This window comes from Typopeltis vanoorti, chromosome 7, assembly GCF_054136105.1.
Source record: "Typopeltis vanoorti isolate ZY-2024b chromosome 7, IOZ_Tvanoo_1.0, whole genome shotgun sequence".
Lineage (NCBI taxonomy): Eukaryota > Metazoa > Arthropoda > Arachnida > Uropygi > Thelyphonidae > Typopeltis > Typopeltis vanoorti.
The window spans coordinates 118,241,527-118,257,502 of NC_143555.1; the positions used below are offsets into that span (position 1 = coordinate 118,241,527).

General features: G+C 35.1%; 1 long non-coding RNA gene across 1 annotated transcript in view; it reads left to right on the forward strand.

Moving 5' to 3' along the window:
- Positions 1 to 15,976, forward strand: part of LOC150104994 (uncharacterized) — a 276,526-nt gene that overhangs the window by 24,547 nt on the left and 236,003 nt on the right. The window contains exon 2 of the long non-coding RNA XR_016548591.1: positions 219 to 254. This is a non-coding gene — a long non-coding RNA (uncharacterized LOC150104994). The remainder of the gene's footprint in view (positions 1 to 218; positions 255 to 15,976) is intronic.

Below are 15,976 nucleotides of genomic sequence, written 5' to 3' on the forward strand. Positions count from 1 at the left end.
ATATATATATATATATATATATAAATGCTATTTATATAAAGCATTCCTCAGCCACAAAGACAACTGTTTTTTTTTTTTTTTGTTGTTGTTGTTAAAATTTATTTAAACACTGAAAGAAATTTTAACAACAAAAAAAAGCAGTTGTCTTTGTGGCTGAAGAATGCTTTATATTTATTTATATATATATGTGTAAATTAACAGGTGCTATTCTTTTCTAGCCAAGAAGAAAATGTTTTATTCAGGTTACAATTACAGTAAGTGAAATTTCTTCTTTATGGTTTATAAATTATATTATAAAAAAGTAAATAGCAATTATCTGAAGAATCCCAATTTGAAATCTAAGCATTTAATTATTATTTAATTATTTTCAAACTATATACTCTTCAATATGTTAAATCATTTTCTTAATATCAGATCATTTTACTCATAAGTCATAGTCCTGACCTCTTTCATTCTCATTTAATGAGAATTTTTACTTACTACTTGATCCATACTTGTGTTTCATAGTATGAACAAATCAAAAAAACAAAAGTTATTAAGTTACCAGTGTTTTGCAGGATTTCAAACTGAGTACAAAAATATACTTGTTATTTGTTATTGAACAAACACAGATCACTCAGTCAGGTAGTTGTAACAATTTTAAATTAGTTCCCCCCTCCCCTCCTTCATTTACATTGTCCAGTCACGATACCCTCTAGAACCAGATAAAAGGAAATTTATGCAGAGATGTTGGGTAAGATGTGGTCTTAAAATGACTCATCCCAAATCTTTGGTAAATTAATGCAGGCATATTTATTGATAGGAGATGTGCTTAATTTTTTCAGAAAAAAATAATTTTCTAGGCACGAAGCAACTTGTATGCAACATAATAATCGTCTTCATTTAATCCTGTACAATGGGGACATACAGAGCGGTCTGCCAGTCCTGACATCTCATAATGAAGATAGTGAACATAGTTTGTTTATTCTTTGAGGTGGATGAATGCAGAGAACTTGGTGTGTTTAGGCTTAAGTGCTAAGAAAAACTTACATCTTAATGGATTGAATATAGAATTAAACTTTAGTTTGCATCCAGTATTTTCTGCATCACAGAGACAACTTCTTTTTTAAGTGTCATCCCCTAGGAGGAGGTTGGCAACCATGTCACGGAACCTTTTTCTTTCTTTTGCTGTTCTGGAACATTTATAGTAATTCAAGTCAGTCCAGTCCTTAATGTCTTCAAACCACATTCTCCTCCTGGGTCTACCTCTCCTTCTTTTTCCATCCAATTTCCCTTCTAATATTAATTTCTGAATACCTTCTTGTCTAGTTAGATGTTCAAAATATTTAAGTTTTTGCGCTTTAATTATTTTTATTAATGTTCTTTTCATTTTTGCTTTCTTTAAAACATCTTCGTTTTTCATTTTCTCTGTCCATGGTATTTTCAACATTCTTCTGATGGTCCACATTTCGAAAGCTTCTAATTTTTTCTCTGCTTCTTTATTTACAGTCCAAATTTCACTGTTGTAGAGAAGGCTTGACCAGATATAGCATTTTATTAATCTTTTTCTTGTGTCTATATTAATTAAACATTTGTCCCAAATATATAAAAGACTGAACCTGTTCAATTTTTTTTTTGTTAACAGTTATGTTCAGTTTCTTATTTATTGGTTCTTTTGATATAATCATGCACTTTGTTTTCTTTAGGTTAATAATTAGTCTCATGTCTAAGCTTCTGTTGTAAATTTCTGTGATTAAGTTTTGAAGATCATCTTCAGATTCAGCTATAAGAACTGTGTCATCTGCATACCTGAAGTTGTTGAAGTTCCTACCTCCGACTTTTACACCCTTCAGTTCTGAAATATTTTTAAAAACTTGCTCACTATATATATTGTACAGTAAGGGTGATAAGACACATCCTTGCCTTACTCCTTTTTTGATTTCAAAGTTGCCAGAATATGTATTTTTATATCTTATTGAGGCCATTTGATTCCAGTATATATTTGTAATTATATTAGTTATACAGTTATATTAATTATATAGGAGTTTGATTGGTTCAGTGCCATGGCATGTACAACTGCAAGGACTAGAAGTTGATAGTGCATGGGAGGTAGTTAAGAAGTGCTTGCATGAAGCAATGGCTGACTGTATACCTAGAGTCCGAATAATAAATCAAGTAGGGGTTAAATGGATGAATAACACCATTAAGCTTGAGCTGCAAAAAAAGAAACAACTATGGAGGGAATTTAAGGAGAAGGGTGACCGGCAGGCACATGAACGGTATAAAGAGTGTGGTAAGAAAAGCAAAAAAGGATTACGAAAGAACATTGGCCATGCAGGCTAAAGAGAATCCTAAACAGTTTTTTAGATATGTAGCAAGTAAAAGGAAAATTGTACATGGCAGATTGATTTTAAAGAATGCCGATGGTAGGGAGGTAACTGAATCAGTTGAGATAGTTGAGTTACTGAGTGAGCACTTTGCAAGAGTATATCATCCAGGTGGTGACATTGCAGAAACGAATAAACCAGTAGATTATACGGGAATTGTGGTTAATGAAGTGGAGGTGAGTAGTCTATTGCATAACCTCAATGTCAATACATCTGTGGGATTGGATGGTATACCAGCTCGTGTTGTACGAGAAGCAGCTAAAGAATTGTCAGTACCCTTGACCATTTTGTTTAATTTGAGTCTCGGGTCTGGGTTAGTCCCGAGGGGGTGGAAAGAGGGGAAAATAGTTCCACTGCATAAAGGTGGTTCCAAGACTGCTGTTGTAAATTACCGACCGATTAGCATATCAGGAATCATTGTCAAGGTCTTAGAGAAATTAGTCAAGAAAAGAATACAGGATTGGATAGATGAAAATGGAATATTGTATGGGGGACAACATGGTTTTGTGAAGGGTAGATCATGCCTCTGTAACTTGCTCACGTTTTATAACACAGTGACGGCTGAACTGGATAGGGGTAATGGGTTTACAGTGATACTACTGGACCTTGCCAAGGCCTTTGATAGGATACCACATGGAACCCTAATCAGTAAACTGGAGCAGATGGGTATAGATATAGGGTTGGTGAGATGGATAGGAGGGTGGTTGAAGGAGAGATATCAAAGAGTGGTTTATTCAGGAGTGGAGTCTAAAAGACGTCTTGTGACTAGTGGAGTGCCACAGGGCTCTGTTCTTGGACCACTGCTTTTCAATTTGTTCATCAATGATATTGGAAAGGATCTGAGAGGAAGTGTTCACTTGTTTGTTGATGATGCAAAGTTGGGTAGAGCAATTGTGAGTGTACAGGATGATTTGGATAGTTTGGAGGACTGGGCTAGAAAAAATGGATGTCAATTTAATGTGGCAAAGTGTAAGGTAATGCACTTTGGGGTGAAAAGAATAGCAGCAGTATATCGCATTGGTGGAACCATACTCCAGGAGATTGATGAGGCCAGGGATTTGGGAGTGTTGGTGGATAGGGAGTTGAAGTTTAGTTGGCACATTGCAAAAGTGACAAAAAAAACAGCTCACCAAATCACTTGGCTTCTGAAAAATACTTTAACATGCAGAGACGAACAAGTTGTTGTTCCTCTGTATCGAGCCTTGATAAGACCCCATCTGGACTACTGTGCCCAGTTATGGGCACCAGGGTTTCTTCGTGATGGGGAGGAAGTGGAGAGGGTCCAGAGACGAGTGACCAAGATGATAGCAGGTCTGTGGAATGAACCTTATGAGAATAGGTTGAAGATTTGTGGGTTGCAGAAATTGGACGATAGGCGAAGGAGGGGTGATATGATTGAGACATTCAAATTACTGAAGGGTTTTTATAAGATTGATCCAGAAGATATTTTTGAAAATATGACAGGTGGTGGGAGGACTAGGGGCCATGCATGGAAGCTGGGCAAGAGCGTGGTTGACAAGGGTGTTAGAGCTAGGTTCTTTACTTGGAGAGTGGTAAATGAGTGGAATAAGCTTTCAGAGTCTGTTGTGGGTGCTACGACCGTGAATGAGTTCAAGGCAAGGTATGATAGATACTGTGTGAATGTTGAATAGTTGTTCTTGACATGATGTTAGGGCCTCCCTCGATGAGTCTGTCGACTCCTTGGAGTTTCCCGGAACAATAATAATAATAATAATATGTACATCTTTTCCTTTTAACCCATTATTCTGTAGGATATGTATTAATTTCTTGTGATCTATTGAATCAAATGCTTTGGTGTAATTAATAAAACAAAGATATATGCTTTTCTGGTTGTCAAGGCTTCTTTCACATGATGTTTTCAAATTGAAGATTCCTTCTCTTGTACCTTTTGTCTTTTTGAAAACCTGATTGAGTGTCTTCTATTTCTACTGACAAAGTGCCTTTTATTCTTTCTAGGATTATTCTCAGTAGTAATTTTGTAACATGGCTTGTTGAACTTATTAGTCTATATTCTGTACATTCAAAAGTTCTTGGAATTTTGGGAATAGTGACAAAGATGGATTTCCTTAGATCATCAGGGATGTATCCTGTATCATAGATGTTATTAAAAATAACATTTAGGTCATTAAATGTGTTTTCATTTACTTTCTTTAACAATTCAATAGGGATCTGATCAGGGCCTGGTGTTTTACCTGTTTTCATTTGACTTGGAACGTATTCTATTTCTTCATATGTAATTGGTTCACCATCCATATTTTGTATATCTGGTGCATCTGTGCGATCAGAATCAAACAGTTCTATTCCATATTCTTTCCATCTTTTTATGATATCTTGTGTCTCTAGTAGCATTTTCCATTTTGATCTTTTATATAAGGATTATGGTTGAAATTTTTCTTTTTATTTGTCAGGGCTTGGATTGATTTGTGCGTTTCTTTACTATTGTGTTTCTTGTCCAGTTCCTCTATTTGTTTACATTTTTCATTTAGCCACTTGTCTCTTTAGCCTTCCTGTATTCATTTTTATAATTATACTATTGTGTACTTTTCTTTTTTCGTCTTTCATTCATAAGTTCTAATATTGATTCAGTCATCCCGGGTTTTTTCTTACTGTATTTAATTTTTGGGATAACCTTCTTAGCTGTCTTATATATTGCACTTCTAAAATTTGACCACCTGTTTTCAATTTCTTCTGTGTTACAAAGTATACTGTCTTCTGTTTTATATCCTACATGATCTAATTTCTTCCTAATTTCTAACTTAAACACCATTATGGTATTTTCAGAGCTGTGAAGTCAAGCCTTTCAGTATGATTATTTTTAGAAATGATTTTTAGTTTAATTTTAAAAGTGAACACAACAGGGTTACGGTCTGAACCTATATCAGCACCTAGGTATATTTTTATGTTGGTTATATTATTTTTGTATCTATTATTTATCATTACAAAATCTATTTGGTTTCTTATAGAGTTATCTGGGTTTGTCCAAGTATACAGTCTGCGCTTTGGATGTTGAAAGAAAGTATTCATTATGCGCAAGTTGTTTTGAATGCAGAATTGTATTAATCTCTCACCTCTTTCATTTCCGTTGCCTAGTCCAAACTTTCCAGCAACTGGATTTTCTTCCCCTTCTCCAACCTTTGCATTCGACTCACCCATCATTATGAGTATCTCATTTGATTTTACATATTCTATAGATTTTTGTAAGTTATAAAAATCTTCTATTTCTTCATCATTGTGAGTCATCATAGGGGCATAAACCTGGATAATTATGATGTTAAAAGGCTTTGCGGCTAATTTAATAAGTATTATTCTTTCGTTTATGGGCCACAGCCCCATTACACATTTAAAGATCATCATCATCATCAAATTCCTGACATGTACCCTCAAGGGATGTACAGGATATGATAGTACTACAAGAAAAATTTACATCATTACTAACTTCCTATCTACAATTTTCCTCCAAATCAGTCTATTACTTGTCAAGACTCCAATATTATCATTATCAGATCTTATATTTCTATCATCTAAGGCACATTGTACCGTATCAATCCACCTATATCTTGGTTTTCCTCTGGGTTGTTTTGCTGCCAACCTGGCAGAGAACACTTGTTTTGCTAATCTTTCCTCGCCCATTCTGTTTAAGTGACCATACCACCTGAGATTAGCTCTGCTAACACACTCCTGGATGCCGACATGTCAAGTTCTTTCCTAATATCCTCATTTTTAATATGATATTGCCATTGATGCCATCTGTTCATGCCTCTAATCTTTCTCAGGACGCTCATATCTGCGGTCTCTAGTCTTTGGTTAAGTGTTTTACTTCTGACCTAGCTCTCAGATCCTTAAGTTAAAACTGGTTTGAACACTGTCTTGTATACAGCTAATTTAGTGTTCCGACTAATTTCTCTCTTATTCCATATGAATTCATTCAATTGACTTCCTACCATACCAGCTTTGTTGATTCTGTTGTCTATTTCCATATTTAATTTACAATCTTCACTAAAAATCATGCCTAAGTAGCTGAAATGTTTTACTTGTTCCACAGGTTCCCCGTTCACAACACAGTTGACATTTTCAACAATTCTACCTATTTTCATTGTCTTTGTCTTTTTAATGCTGACCTTCATACCATATCTATTACAACAGTTATTCATTTTAGTCAGGGAATCTTGCAAACTTGTAGCAGATTTATTCAGAAGTATAATTGAAGGAAGTACATGAAGATGGTTTAATGTTAAATCTGGCGTGAGACAAGGATGTACATTATCCCCCCTCTGTTTTTTATTATCTGTATGGATCACATTATGAAGGAAGGTGGTATAAAACATGATATCAGAATTGGAGATGTTAATGTCAGCTCTTTGCTTTATGCAGACATTAACATCTCCAATTCTGATATCATGTTTAATACCACTTTCCTTCATAATGTGATCCATACAGATAATAAATAACAGAGGGGGATAATGTACATCCTTTTCTCACACCAGATTTAACATTAAACCATCTTCCTGTACTTCCTTCAATTCTAACGGCCGACTTACAACTCAAATACAGACTAAGTATTGCTTGATATAATGCCCCATTGACACCATATAACTAGCGTATTGAATAGCTTCTCTCTTGGCACCTTGTCATATGCCTTTTCCAGATCGACAAAACTTAAATACAGATCTTTGTTATATTCCCATGCTTTCTCGACTATTTGTCGTAAAGTGAAGATCTGATCCTGACAGCCTCTATTTGGCCTGAATCCAGCTGGTTCTTCACCAAGCTTTTCTTCCACAATTCTTCTCAACCGTTTCTCAAGTATACTTGCATAGATCTTGCCAAGAATACTCAGTAGAAAATACCTCTGTAATTCTCACATTCAGTTTTATTTCCCTTTTTATATATGAGCACTATTATAGCTCTACTCCAATCATTGGGAATTCGTCCCTCTGTCCAGGCTTTCTGAACTATGCAGTGCAGCCACTGTAAGACTTTTTTATACCACCATACTTCAGCATTTCTGGTCGAATATTATCCACTCCTGCTGCCTTTCCACATTTCAAGCCTTTGATGGCTATTTCTACTTCAAGTATGGATATGTATTCCTGACTGTATGCCTGTTGAGTGTTTTTTACCACTGTGCTATCACTGCTTGTTTCATTTAGCAATTTTTCGAAGTAATTACTCCATACGTCAAGGATATCTTTTTTTTCCTGTTTTCATGTCACCTTTATCATCTCTAACTCCTTTTACAGCACTCTTTCCTCCATTTCTAAGCTTCTTCAACAACCTCGAGAATATCTTATCACCTTCTTGATATTTATTTTCTATGTTTTTGCCAAAGTCCTCCCATGACTTTTGTTTAGCTTACACAATGTTTCGCTTTCTTACATTTGTCTCTGTATTCTGTAAGAGTAAAAGCTGACTTATTTGCGAGGAACTTTTGATACAATTTCTTCTTTTCTTTCACTGCCTTTTTAATTTCCTGGGTCCACCATAGTCCTGATTTTTCTATCCTTGCAGACAACCTCACCACATGCCTCTCTGGCTGAATCAATCAGGATTTTCTTCAAGGCTTGTCACTGAATCTCCAAGGTTTGGTTCCTGTTCTCAAACTCTTTCATTTTTTCTTCAATAATCTTTGTGTATGTTAGTCTACAGTTCACATCTGAGAGCTGCTCAACTTTTATTCGCTTTAAAACTTTCTTACATGTTATTCTTTTCAATATAAAATTCAATTTTATCCTGCTCAAGACTAAATAGTGATCACTTCCAATTTCAAATCCTCTGTACACTCTTGTGTCCTGCACCAGGGAGAAAACATCACTATCAACAATAACATAGTCAATGAGACTTTTCTTATTCCTTGCCTCCTCTCTCCATGTGAATTTGTGCACATTTTTATGTTGGAACATGGTGTTAGTTATAACCAGTCCATGTCCTGAGCAGAAATACAACAGATATTTGCTTTTATTAGCTTTGCTCTTTTCTCCAAATTTTCCCAAAATATTTTTGTATGTCTGACAATCATTTCCTACTCTGCTATTCAGATCCCCAACAAGGACCAACTTTTCCCTTTTCATTGTGTCAGTTGCTTTTTCTAAAGCATCAAAAAATTCCTCCACTTCTACCTTAGTAGAACATTTAAAGATGTCTTTCTTAATCATGAAACCCACTCCATATTCATGCTTCTCTCCACCAGAATATACAAATGTAAAGCCATCTTTTTCTAGTTTTCCCATGTTAGGCCATTTTGTTTCTCTAATTCCCATCACATCAACTAAGTCTCTTTATTTCCTGTATATGGTTGTCAAAATTCCTTAGTTTATATAATGTTCTCACGTTCCAATTTTCAACACAGAGACAACAGAGAGTAAAATATAAAACTGTGACACACACAAAATACAGTAAAATTTAATGTACAAATCTAGAGCTCTAACTGGGAAGAATGTCCTCTATAAGCATCATGGAAGCCTAGATTGGAACACAGGAGTCCTAAGAATTAATGTTTCCCATATTTGTGGAAGCATAACACATCCATTTTTAATTTAAATTAGACTGGTTTTTAAGGGCAGCTGTAGATTCTAAGAAAAGTTCTTTTCTGAATGCTTCAATGAAGCATAGGTTTTTTTGTTGTCCCCCCACCCCCACAACATTCTGCATGAAACATTTTAACACATTCGCTGCCAACTACGAGTATACTCGTAGTTCGTATATGAGCTTCACAAGCCAACTACGAGTATACTCATATGTCGACTTACCGACCTCCTATGCCAAACACAAGTTAACCATTAGTATAATTACGTTAAATTGGACCCTTGGATTCTGAATAAAGCAGAGAGCACGGCTGGGGGTTTGATTGAAGCGAAATAATTTCAACTAAAATATAGTATATTATATATGTGCCTCAGAAGCCAACTACGAATATACTCTTATGTCGATTACCAACCTCCTATGCCAAGTACGATCTAATCCGTAGTAAACATGTAATTTGTAAATCAATTTAAAACTGATAAAATCAATAAAAATTATAAAATGAAATCAATAAAATAAAAACCAATTTATTCAAATTATGAATGATACACTTTAAAACAATTTTCCACGCACAATGGTGGTTTTTCCTGGCAAACAGGACAATAATTACGTGTTACGTGTCGTTGTTTCTTTCGTGTACATACTTGGCATGGCTTTGTCGGTGAATACTTTTTTCTGTAGGTGGTAAAATTTCCAAATAATGAAGATCCCGAATCCTGCTGATATTCTGTGATGCTGTAAGCTCATCCATTCCAACAAAAACTGAGATAAATTGATCTCTAAATTTTAACACAGTCATTGCATTTCCAGTAATTATATTATAAAATTTATGCGCATTTTGAATGTATATATCAAAAATGCGTATCGCCAGTTTCTTTGGCCATCTAATTGTCTTTTGTAAGGGGGAATAGTAAGAAAGCATGTGATCAGAAAGCTTGATGCCTGACATACCCAAATTATAGTCCCTAACGATATTTGGTTTTAATTGAATTTTACCATTCCGATTTTTTGCTTCGACCATTTCAAATTTGTGCATATTTGAAATGGAAAGAACTTCCCTCTTATCCTTCCATTTATGATGATGAATTCATTAAATTCATCATCGCTCATATTAGCATAAGCTTCTAATTCATTATCAGTAAGTTTTCTTTTACTGGTCCTGGCAAAACTGAAGGTGTTTAGAGACTAGATGCAATAAACACATTCTTCGGTGCATGTAATATATGGTTGGGAGTGATACGAGATTACTCGTAGTTGGCATATGAAACAAAATTCTGTCTGATAAGCCGGCTACGAGATTACTCGTAGTGACCTTGAAGACGCGAAAGCGCTTGGCGTGCAGGAACAAACTATGCCCAAGTAGCATGGCAGCGAACGTGTTAAGCATGGTCTAGCATCAGAAAATACAACACCTTTTTAATTTGTTGTAGTCAACCTTGAGGATTACTTCAAAAAAAGCTAAATGAATCTTGGCCACAATTTTGCTGTAGCACCTATACAAGTACTGACATTAGACTGAATGTTTCACGTAGATCATGGTATCCACTTCTTGGTTCCTGATATTGCTAACAACCTTCCTCCTCGAACTTTGTCTCACAAAGGCCAATTCACTCCCCTCAGTGGTCTGTGGAAAGAGACAATATAGTCATCACCAGAGCAGACAAGGGTAGTGCTACTATTGTGCCAGTGAGGATTACAGTAGCACTATCCTTGTGTATGTAAATGATGAAGGAATAAGAAATTTTTCTTATTTCTTAATAAGAAATAAGACACAGACACTTAAACCCATTAGTTTCCTCTCTACCCTGGATATACAGTTTACCAAAAATTCATAATTTTCAATGTATTGGCCATGTGTCCAAATAGGAAACACATCATTTACATAACACAACCAGACTATTCAGATCAGACTATTGATTTGATTGTAGCAGTGATAAGTGCTTAGTTGTATAATTCTTGTAGATAGGCTTTACAGTCATACCCCGACTTACGCGATTTCATATATGTACGTATTCCCATCCAGCTTCGCGCTTCACCACTAGTCGTATCTTTGCGGCACCGGCCACATTCGCCAGTGTCGCACATGCTGTGAACAAGCACTGACATGTTTCACGCAGTCTCCATTCATACACAATTTTTATAGTTTATAAACCTTGCAATTGTTTAATGTTATGTTCTTGATAAAAATTTTATCACATAAAAAATAATAATGTCGTCCAAAGGAAGCGAGTCCGATTCTTCTACAGTTAGCAAGAAAAGAAAAACATTAACTTTGGAAACAAAACTCAACATTATTAAGGATTTTGAAGGCAGAATGAAAATTTGTGAGCTAGCAAAGAAGTTTGATCTACAGGAATCCACAGTAAGAACAATCATAAAAGAAAGGTTTACAGATTTTGGAGGACATAGATTCTAATGAGGAAGGAATTGTAGCCACAAGGTAAGGAATAAAAAATTCAGTAGCTTGCTATGAAGAAATTTTGCGTGACAAGAAAAAGACATTATGCCGTCAGACAAATCTATTAGATTTTATGAAACCACTGATATTGAAATAACTTTTTTTTTTTTATGTACGAAAAACTATAATTATGATTATATTTTTTAAAAAATATAGGTGTTTTTGTAAACCTTTGGTCCCAATAAACTAATATTTTGTATGTTTATATGCAAAATTATACCCGAGTTACACGAATTCGACTTACGTGCTTTTTGTTCAGGAAATAACAACATATACTAAAATATTAATTATAAAAGACTTTAATAAATACTTTCCTATATTTTGGCAATGTTACATTGCCATCATCAGGGATCACAAAAAAAAGAATGATATGTGCATGGCAGGCACTAACACTGAGCAAATGAGGCTGAAGAAAGGCAACAGAAGTCAGGCCTAGAGTCCTAAATGGTGCCCCTGGTGGGCTAAATTGGGTAGTCTTGGCCATTGGGCTGATGATCTTAGAATATATGCTTCCCAAATTTGTTGAAGTTTGGAAAATTTTTCAGGACTGAAGCAGATTTGAGGAATAGCTTGTATTTGCTGTAGTGTAATAGAGTGGCCTTCTTCCAGTGTATCCTGTGGTGGGTTCAAAGCACGGTTAGCAAGTCCTGACTGGCTGTATTGGTGGAACCAGATGAAGTTCTTGTGTTCAGATTTTATTATTATTATTATTATTTGACAGCTCCAGGGAGTCCAAAGGCTTATTGAGGGAGGGCACCTGCTCTACAACTCTGTCTCCACCAAATGACCACAACTACACCAACGCTGTCTCCTGGTGACCACCACTAGTATTTTCATAGACAATCACAAACATCCATGCCACGGCAGGATTCAAATCCACAGCCTTTTGGCTGGAGAGTGGATATGCTAACCACTTGGCCAACCAGGCTGACATATTCTCCTACCTGTTTTGCCATAGTAGGACAGTTTGTATGCAAGGGACCTGGTATACTTCTGGGAGGTCTAGGGGATGTGACTGGTCTTTGGAGCAGATAAGAGATGCCAATTTCTTATGTGGTCTCTAAGTGGTTGTAAGGTTGTATTTCCTTAGGAATGCATTGACCTGGTTGTATAATGAAAGTCTTGCAATGGGAAGGAGGAAGTAAGAAAACACAAAACAAAACTACCTCACAACAGTGGTGCCAAGACAGATGCTTCCAATCACTAGTTGTGGTTATGATAATAGAAAGGCTAGTCATAATTAGAATACAACATTGGATTGATAAGCATAATATTCTCTATGAAGGTTAGCATGAGTTTATAAAGAGATCTTGCTTCAGTAATCATGCTTGTCGTTGTTACCTCTCCTTGCATTTTGTGATACTATGAAGTGATAGGGAAGTCCATAAATACATATATGTGTAAGATGAGATTGGATGAGTTGGCATGATGAGATTTCCTGCAGCATATATTAATGGAGTTATCCTACAAGAAACTGATCAGGACAGGAATCTTGTGTAGGATAGGAATTTGAGGTTCAAAGGTCACATAGTAAAAGTTGCAAATACAACTCAGAGGATAATTGTGATGCTGAAGCAAACCTTGACATGTAAGGATAAGGAAGTAATTTTGCCTCTTTATAAGGTCTTGATAAAACCACACCTGGATTACTGTGCAGATTTGGTCTTCCAGGTTCCAAGGGGATAAAGAAGCTGGGGAAAGGGTGCAAAAAACAGTTACAAAGATTATATCGTGATTATGGGATTTAGATTATGAGGACAGAATGCAAGTATGTAGATTGCAGACTGGTTAACAGTAGAAAGAGGGGTGATTACGATAGAGGTCTATAACTTTTGAATGGGTATTATAGGATATCGTATGATGAAATTTTTCACTATATGGAATCAGATAATAATAATATATACAATAATATTTTTGAACTTATTATTCATGACCTCCATGGAGTTACAAGACTCTTCATTAGAGGCCCTTCTTAGACAACACAAAAAAGAAAAAAAAAAAAGAAACTTGACCACCGCTGCACTCTTACCACTGTGTCAAGTAATGCATTCCATTGTCCAACCACCCTTCACACACACAAAAAAAAAGCCACTTCTCAATCCTCTTATTTACAGCTTCTAACTTCCAGAACACTCTTGTCCTCATTACTTCCCTTTGTTTTACCATACAAAAAGATCTTCTAAATACTTCTCAACAGTTTAAACATTTCAGTTATATTACTCCCTTTGTTTTCTGCCAAACTCTGTAGTTTGTATACCCTTGGTCTATCTTTATTAGCCATCATTATACAATCCTGATATCATTTTGATCTGCTTTTGTATCCTCTTCAAAATTATTTCAAATCCCAATGACTATATCTGGGTGCAATAATCCAGATGTGTTATAATCAGGGCATTCAAAAATGAAATCTCTACTCTTATCCCCTGCATTCTAACAGAAGAAATATACAAAATGATGTATAGTTTGAAACCTCCTTTATGTAATGGCACTATGTTACCCTCCTTGGCTACTTTTCCAGTATCGAGATACTCAGTGACCAGTCAGGTCAATGGAGCTATCAGTTCCTTAGCACATTCTCTTAAAAAATGTGACAAAATCCTATCCAGTCCCCATTACCCTACTGACTTTCAGAATACTTTGTAGTCAAAATACATTTTCCTCGTGTACTTCTAAACCTTCAAACCTCTCTGTTACTGTAGAAATAAACCTCCTTTTCCATTTCAGAAATTGCTGTACGGTAGTAATTCAAAACTGAAGGAGATAGATAATAATGAGCAAGAGAGATCAGATGACATTAAATTCTAGCAGAAGTGATGCAATCCTCTCCCTCATTCTGTGCAGTATATGACAAGGCGAAACAAATTCTATCTTCTTTTCATATGAAAGTTCATTTTCTGTCTATGGTTGTTTAACCAAGCCAAAGGATAGCAAAGGTCAACTATAAGTATCAATTTAGAAAGAACTGTCCATTTTAGCACTAGCCACCCATAGATTTCTGAATCTTTTTTTAGGAGTAAAAAAATTTGATATTTTTCTCAATCTTACAATCCTCACTGCCTTCTGCTCTTTATCTAATATTCACCCCTCATTCTTAATTCTCATTTAACACCTTAACGTCCCTCAAATATCACACTTTCTGCAGATCTATACCTCTCCATTCTCCTGTTTCATTCTCTCCACAAACACATCCTCCACATTCCTTTATGAGTATATGTTATGGGCCAAGTGACTAATAAGTCATTATTCATAATGCCTGGCCATTATAAATAATGACTAAAATGGCCACACAGCCTGATAAATATTGATTAATTTATTAAATTGACCAGATATTATGAATAAAGCTACATTCCCTTTGGACAATTTGATTTTCAAAAAAAAAAAAAACCTTCTAACCTAAATTACGATCATCTCCCTTGTAATAATTTTATATTTCGTACTTACTTTTCTTTCTATGCGGTTTCTGCTGCCATGGCCAATAGCGATATGGGCATCGTGCAATATCTTAAATATTTCTTCAGTGCGACCGTAATTTTTAATCAAATTGCCATATGCATATTACAACAACCATATATGATATTTATATATTATGGGCCAAGTAACTTTGGTTATTGATTCTTTCACTTTTTTTTATCATTGTCAAATATGCTGATTATGTAAAAATTTGAGTGACCTTTGATGCAGCATATGCACTGCAGGAACCAATGCTGTTATTCATGGCCTGCTCCACAACAGCAGTAGCAACTTTATTCACTTGTGAATAAAGGTATCATTTATTATCACTTTGCCCAATCAGATGATAGCAGTATTCATATTGACCCGTCAATGTGATAAATTATGATAAACAATGTGAAATTTATTACAGTTCCCAATTTTGTTTGTCATTATTCATAATAAATAATGGCCATATTAATCATTTAGTCCATAATATATATACTACCCCTCATGACAACAACCATTTTTGAATAATCCATGTTGCTTATGGTATGGTTCTTGTTCTCACTATCGTTTTGCCTACATTTACCTTAAGCTGCAGTTACACAAAAATTGTGAAAAACCTGCCAACAACCTTGGTAAGTACTGTGCATTCATTTTTGATTGTCATGAATAAATAAAATTTCAGTGAAATGAATTCAATTTCTCCAATATTACAGAAAATGAAACATTTTAGCTTCAACACTTCTAATGACAATTGTGACTAGATCCTTCCACTGAATGGAGAAGGAATTATGAGCAGTTGAGAAGAATGTGAAAGTTGTGTAAGAAATTGGTAATAGCAAAGGAACAAGGAAAAAATTTTATATATAGGCAGTGGAATGGAATGTTATGTGTGTGAATGAGTATAAGGCACCCAGCATTAGAGATCTGTTAATAGACTGACTGAAACTTTCTATGATGAGTCTAATGTTGCATGCAAGTCTGTTAATGGTAATAGCAACAATAATAATAACAATGAATTTTTTTAAAGAAGCATATTTAAGGCCAATGGATATAGTTGTATAATTTTTTTGTTATTTTCTATTATGAAATATCACCTTGATGAAAGAAGAACTATTTTTGTATTTCATTACTTTGTTAAATATCTAAGTCCTTTTTTGTCACAATTTGCATAATT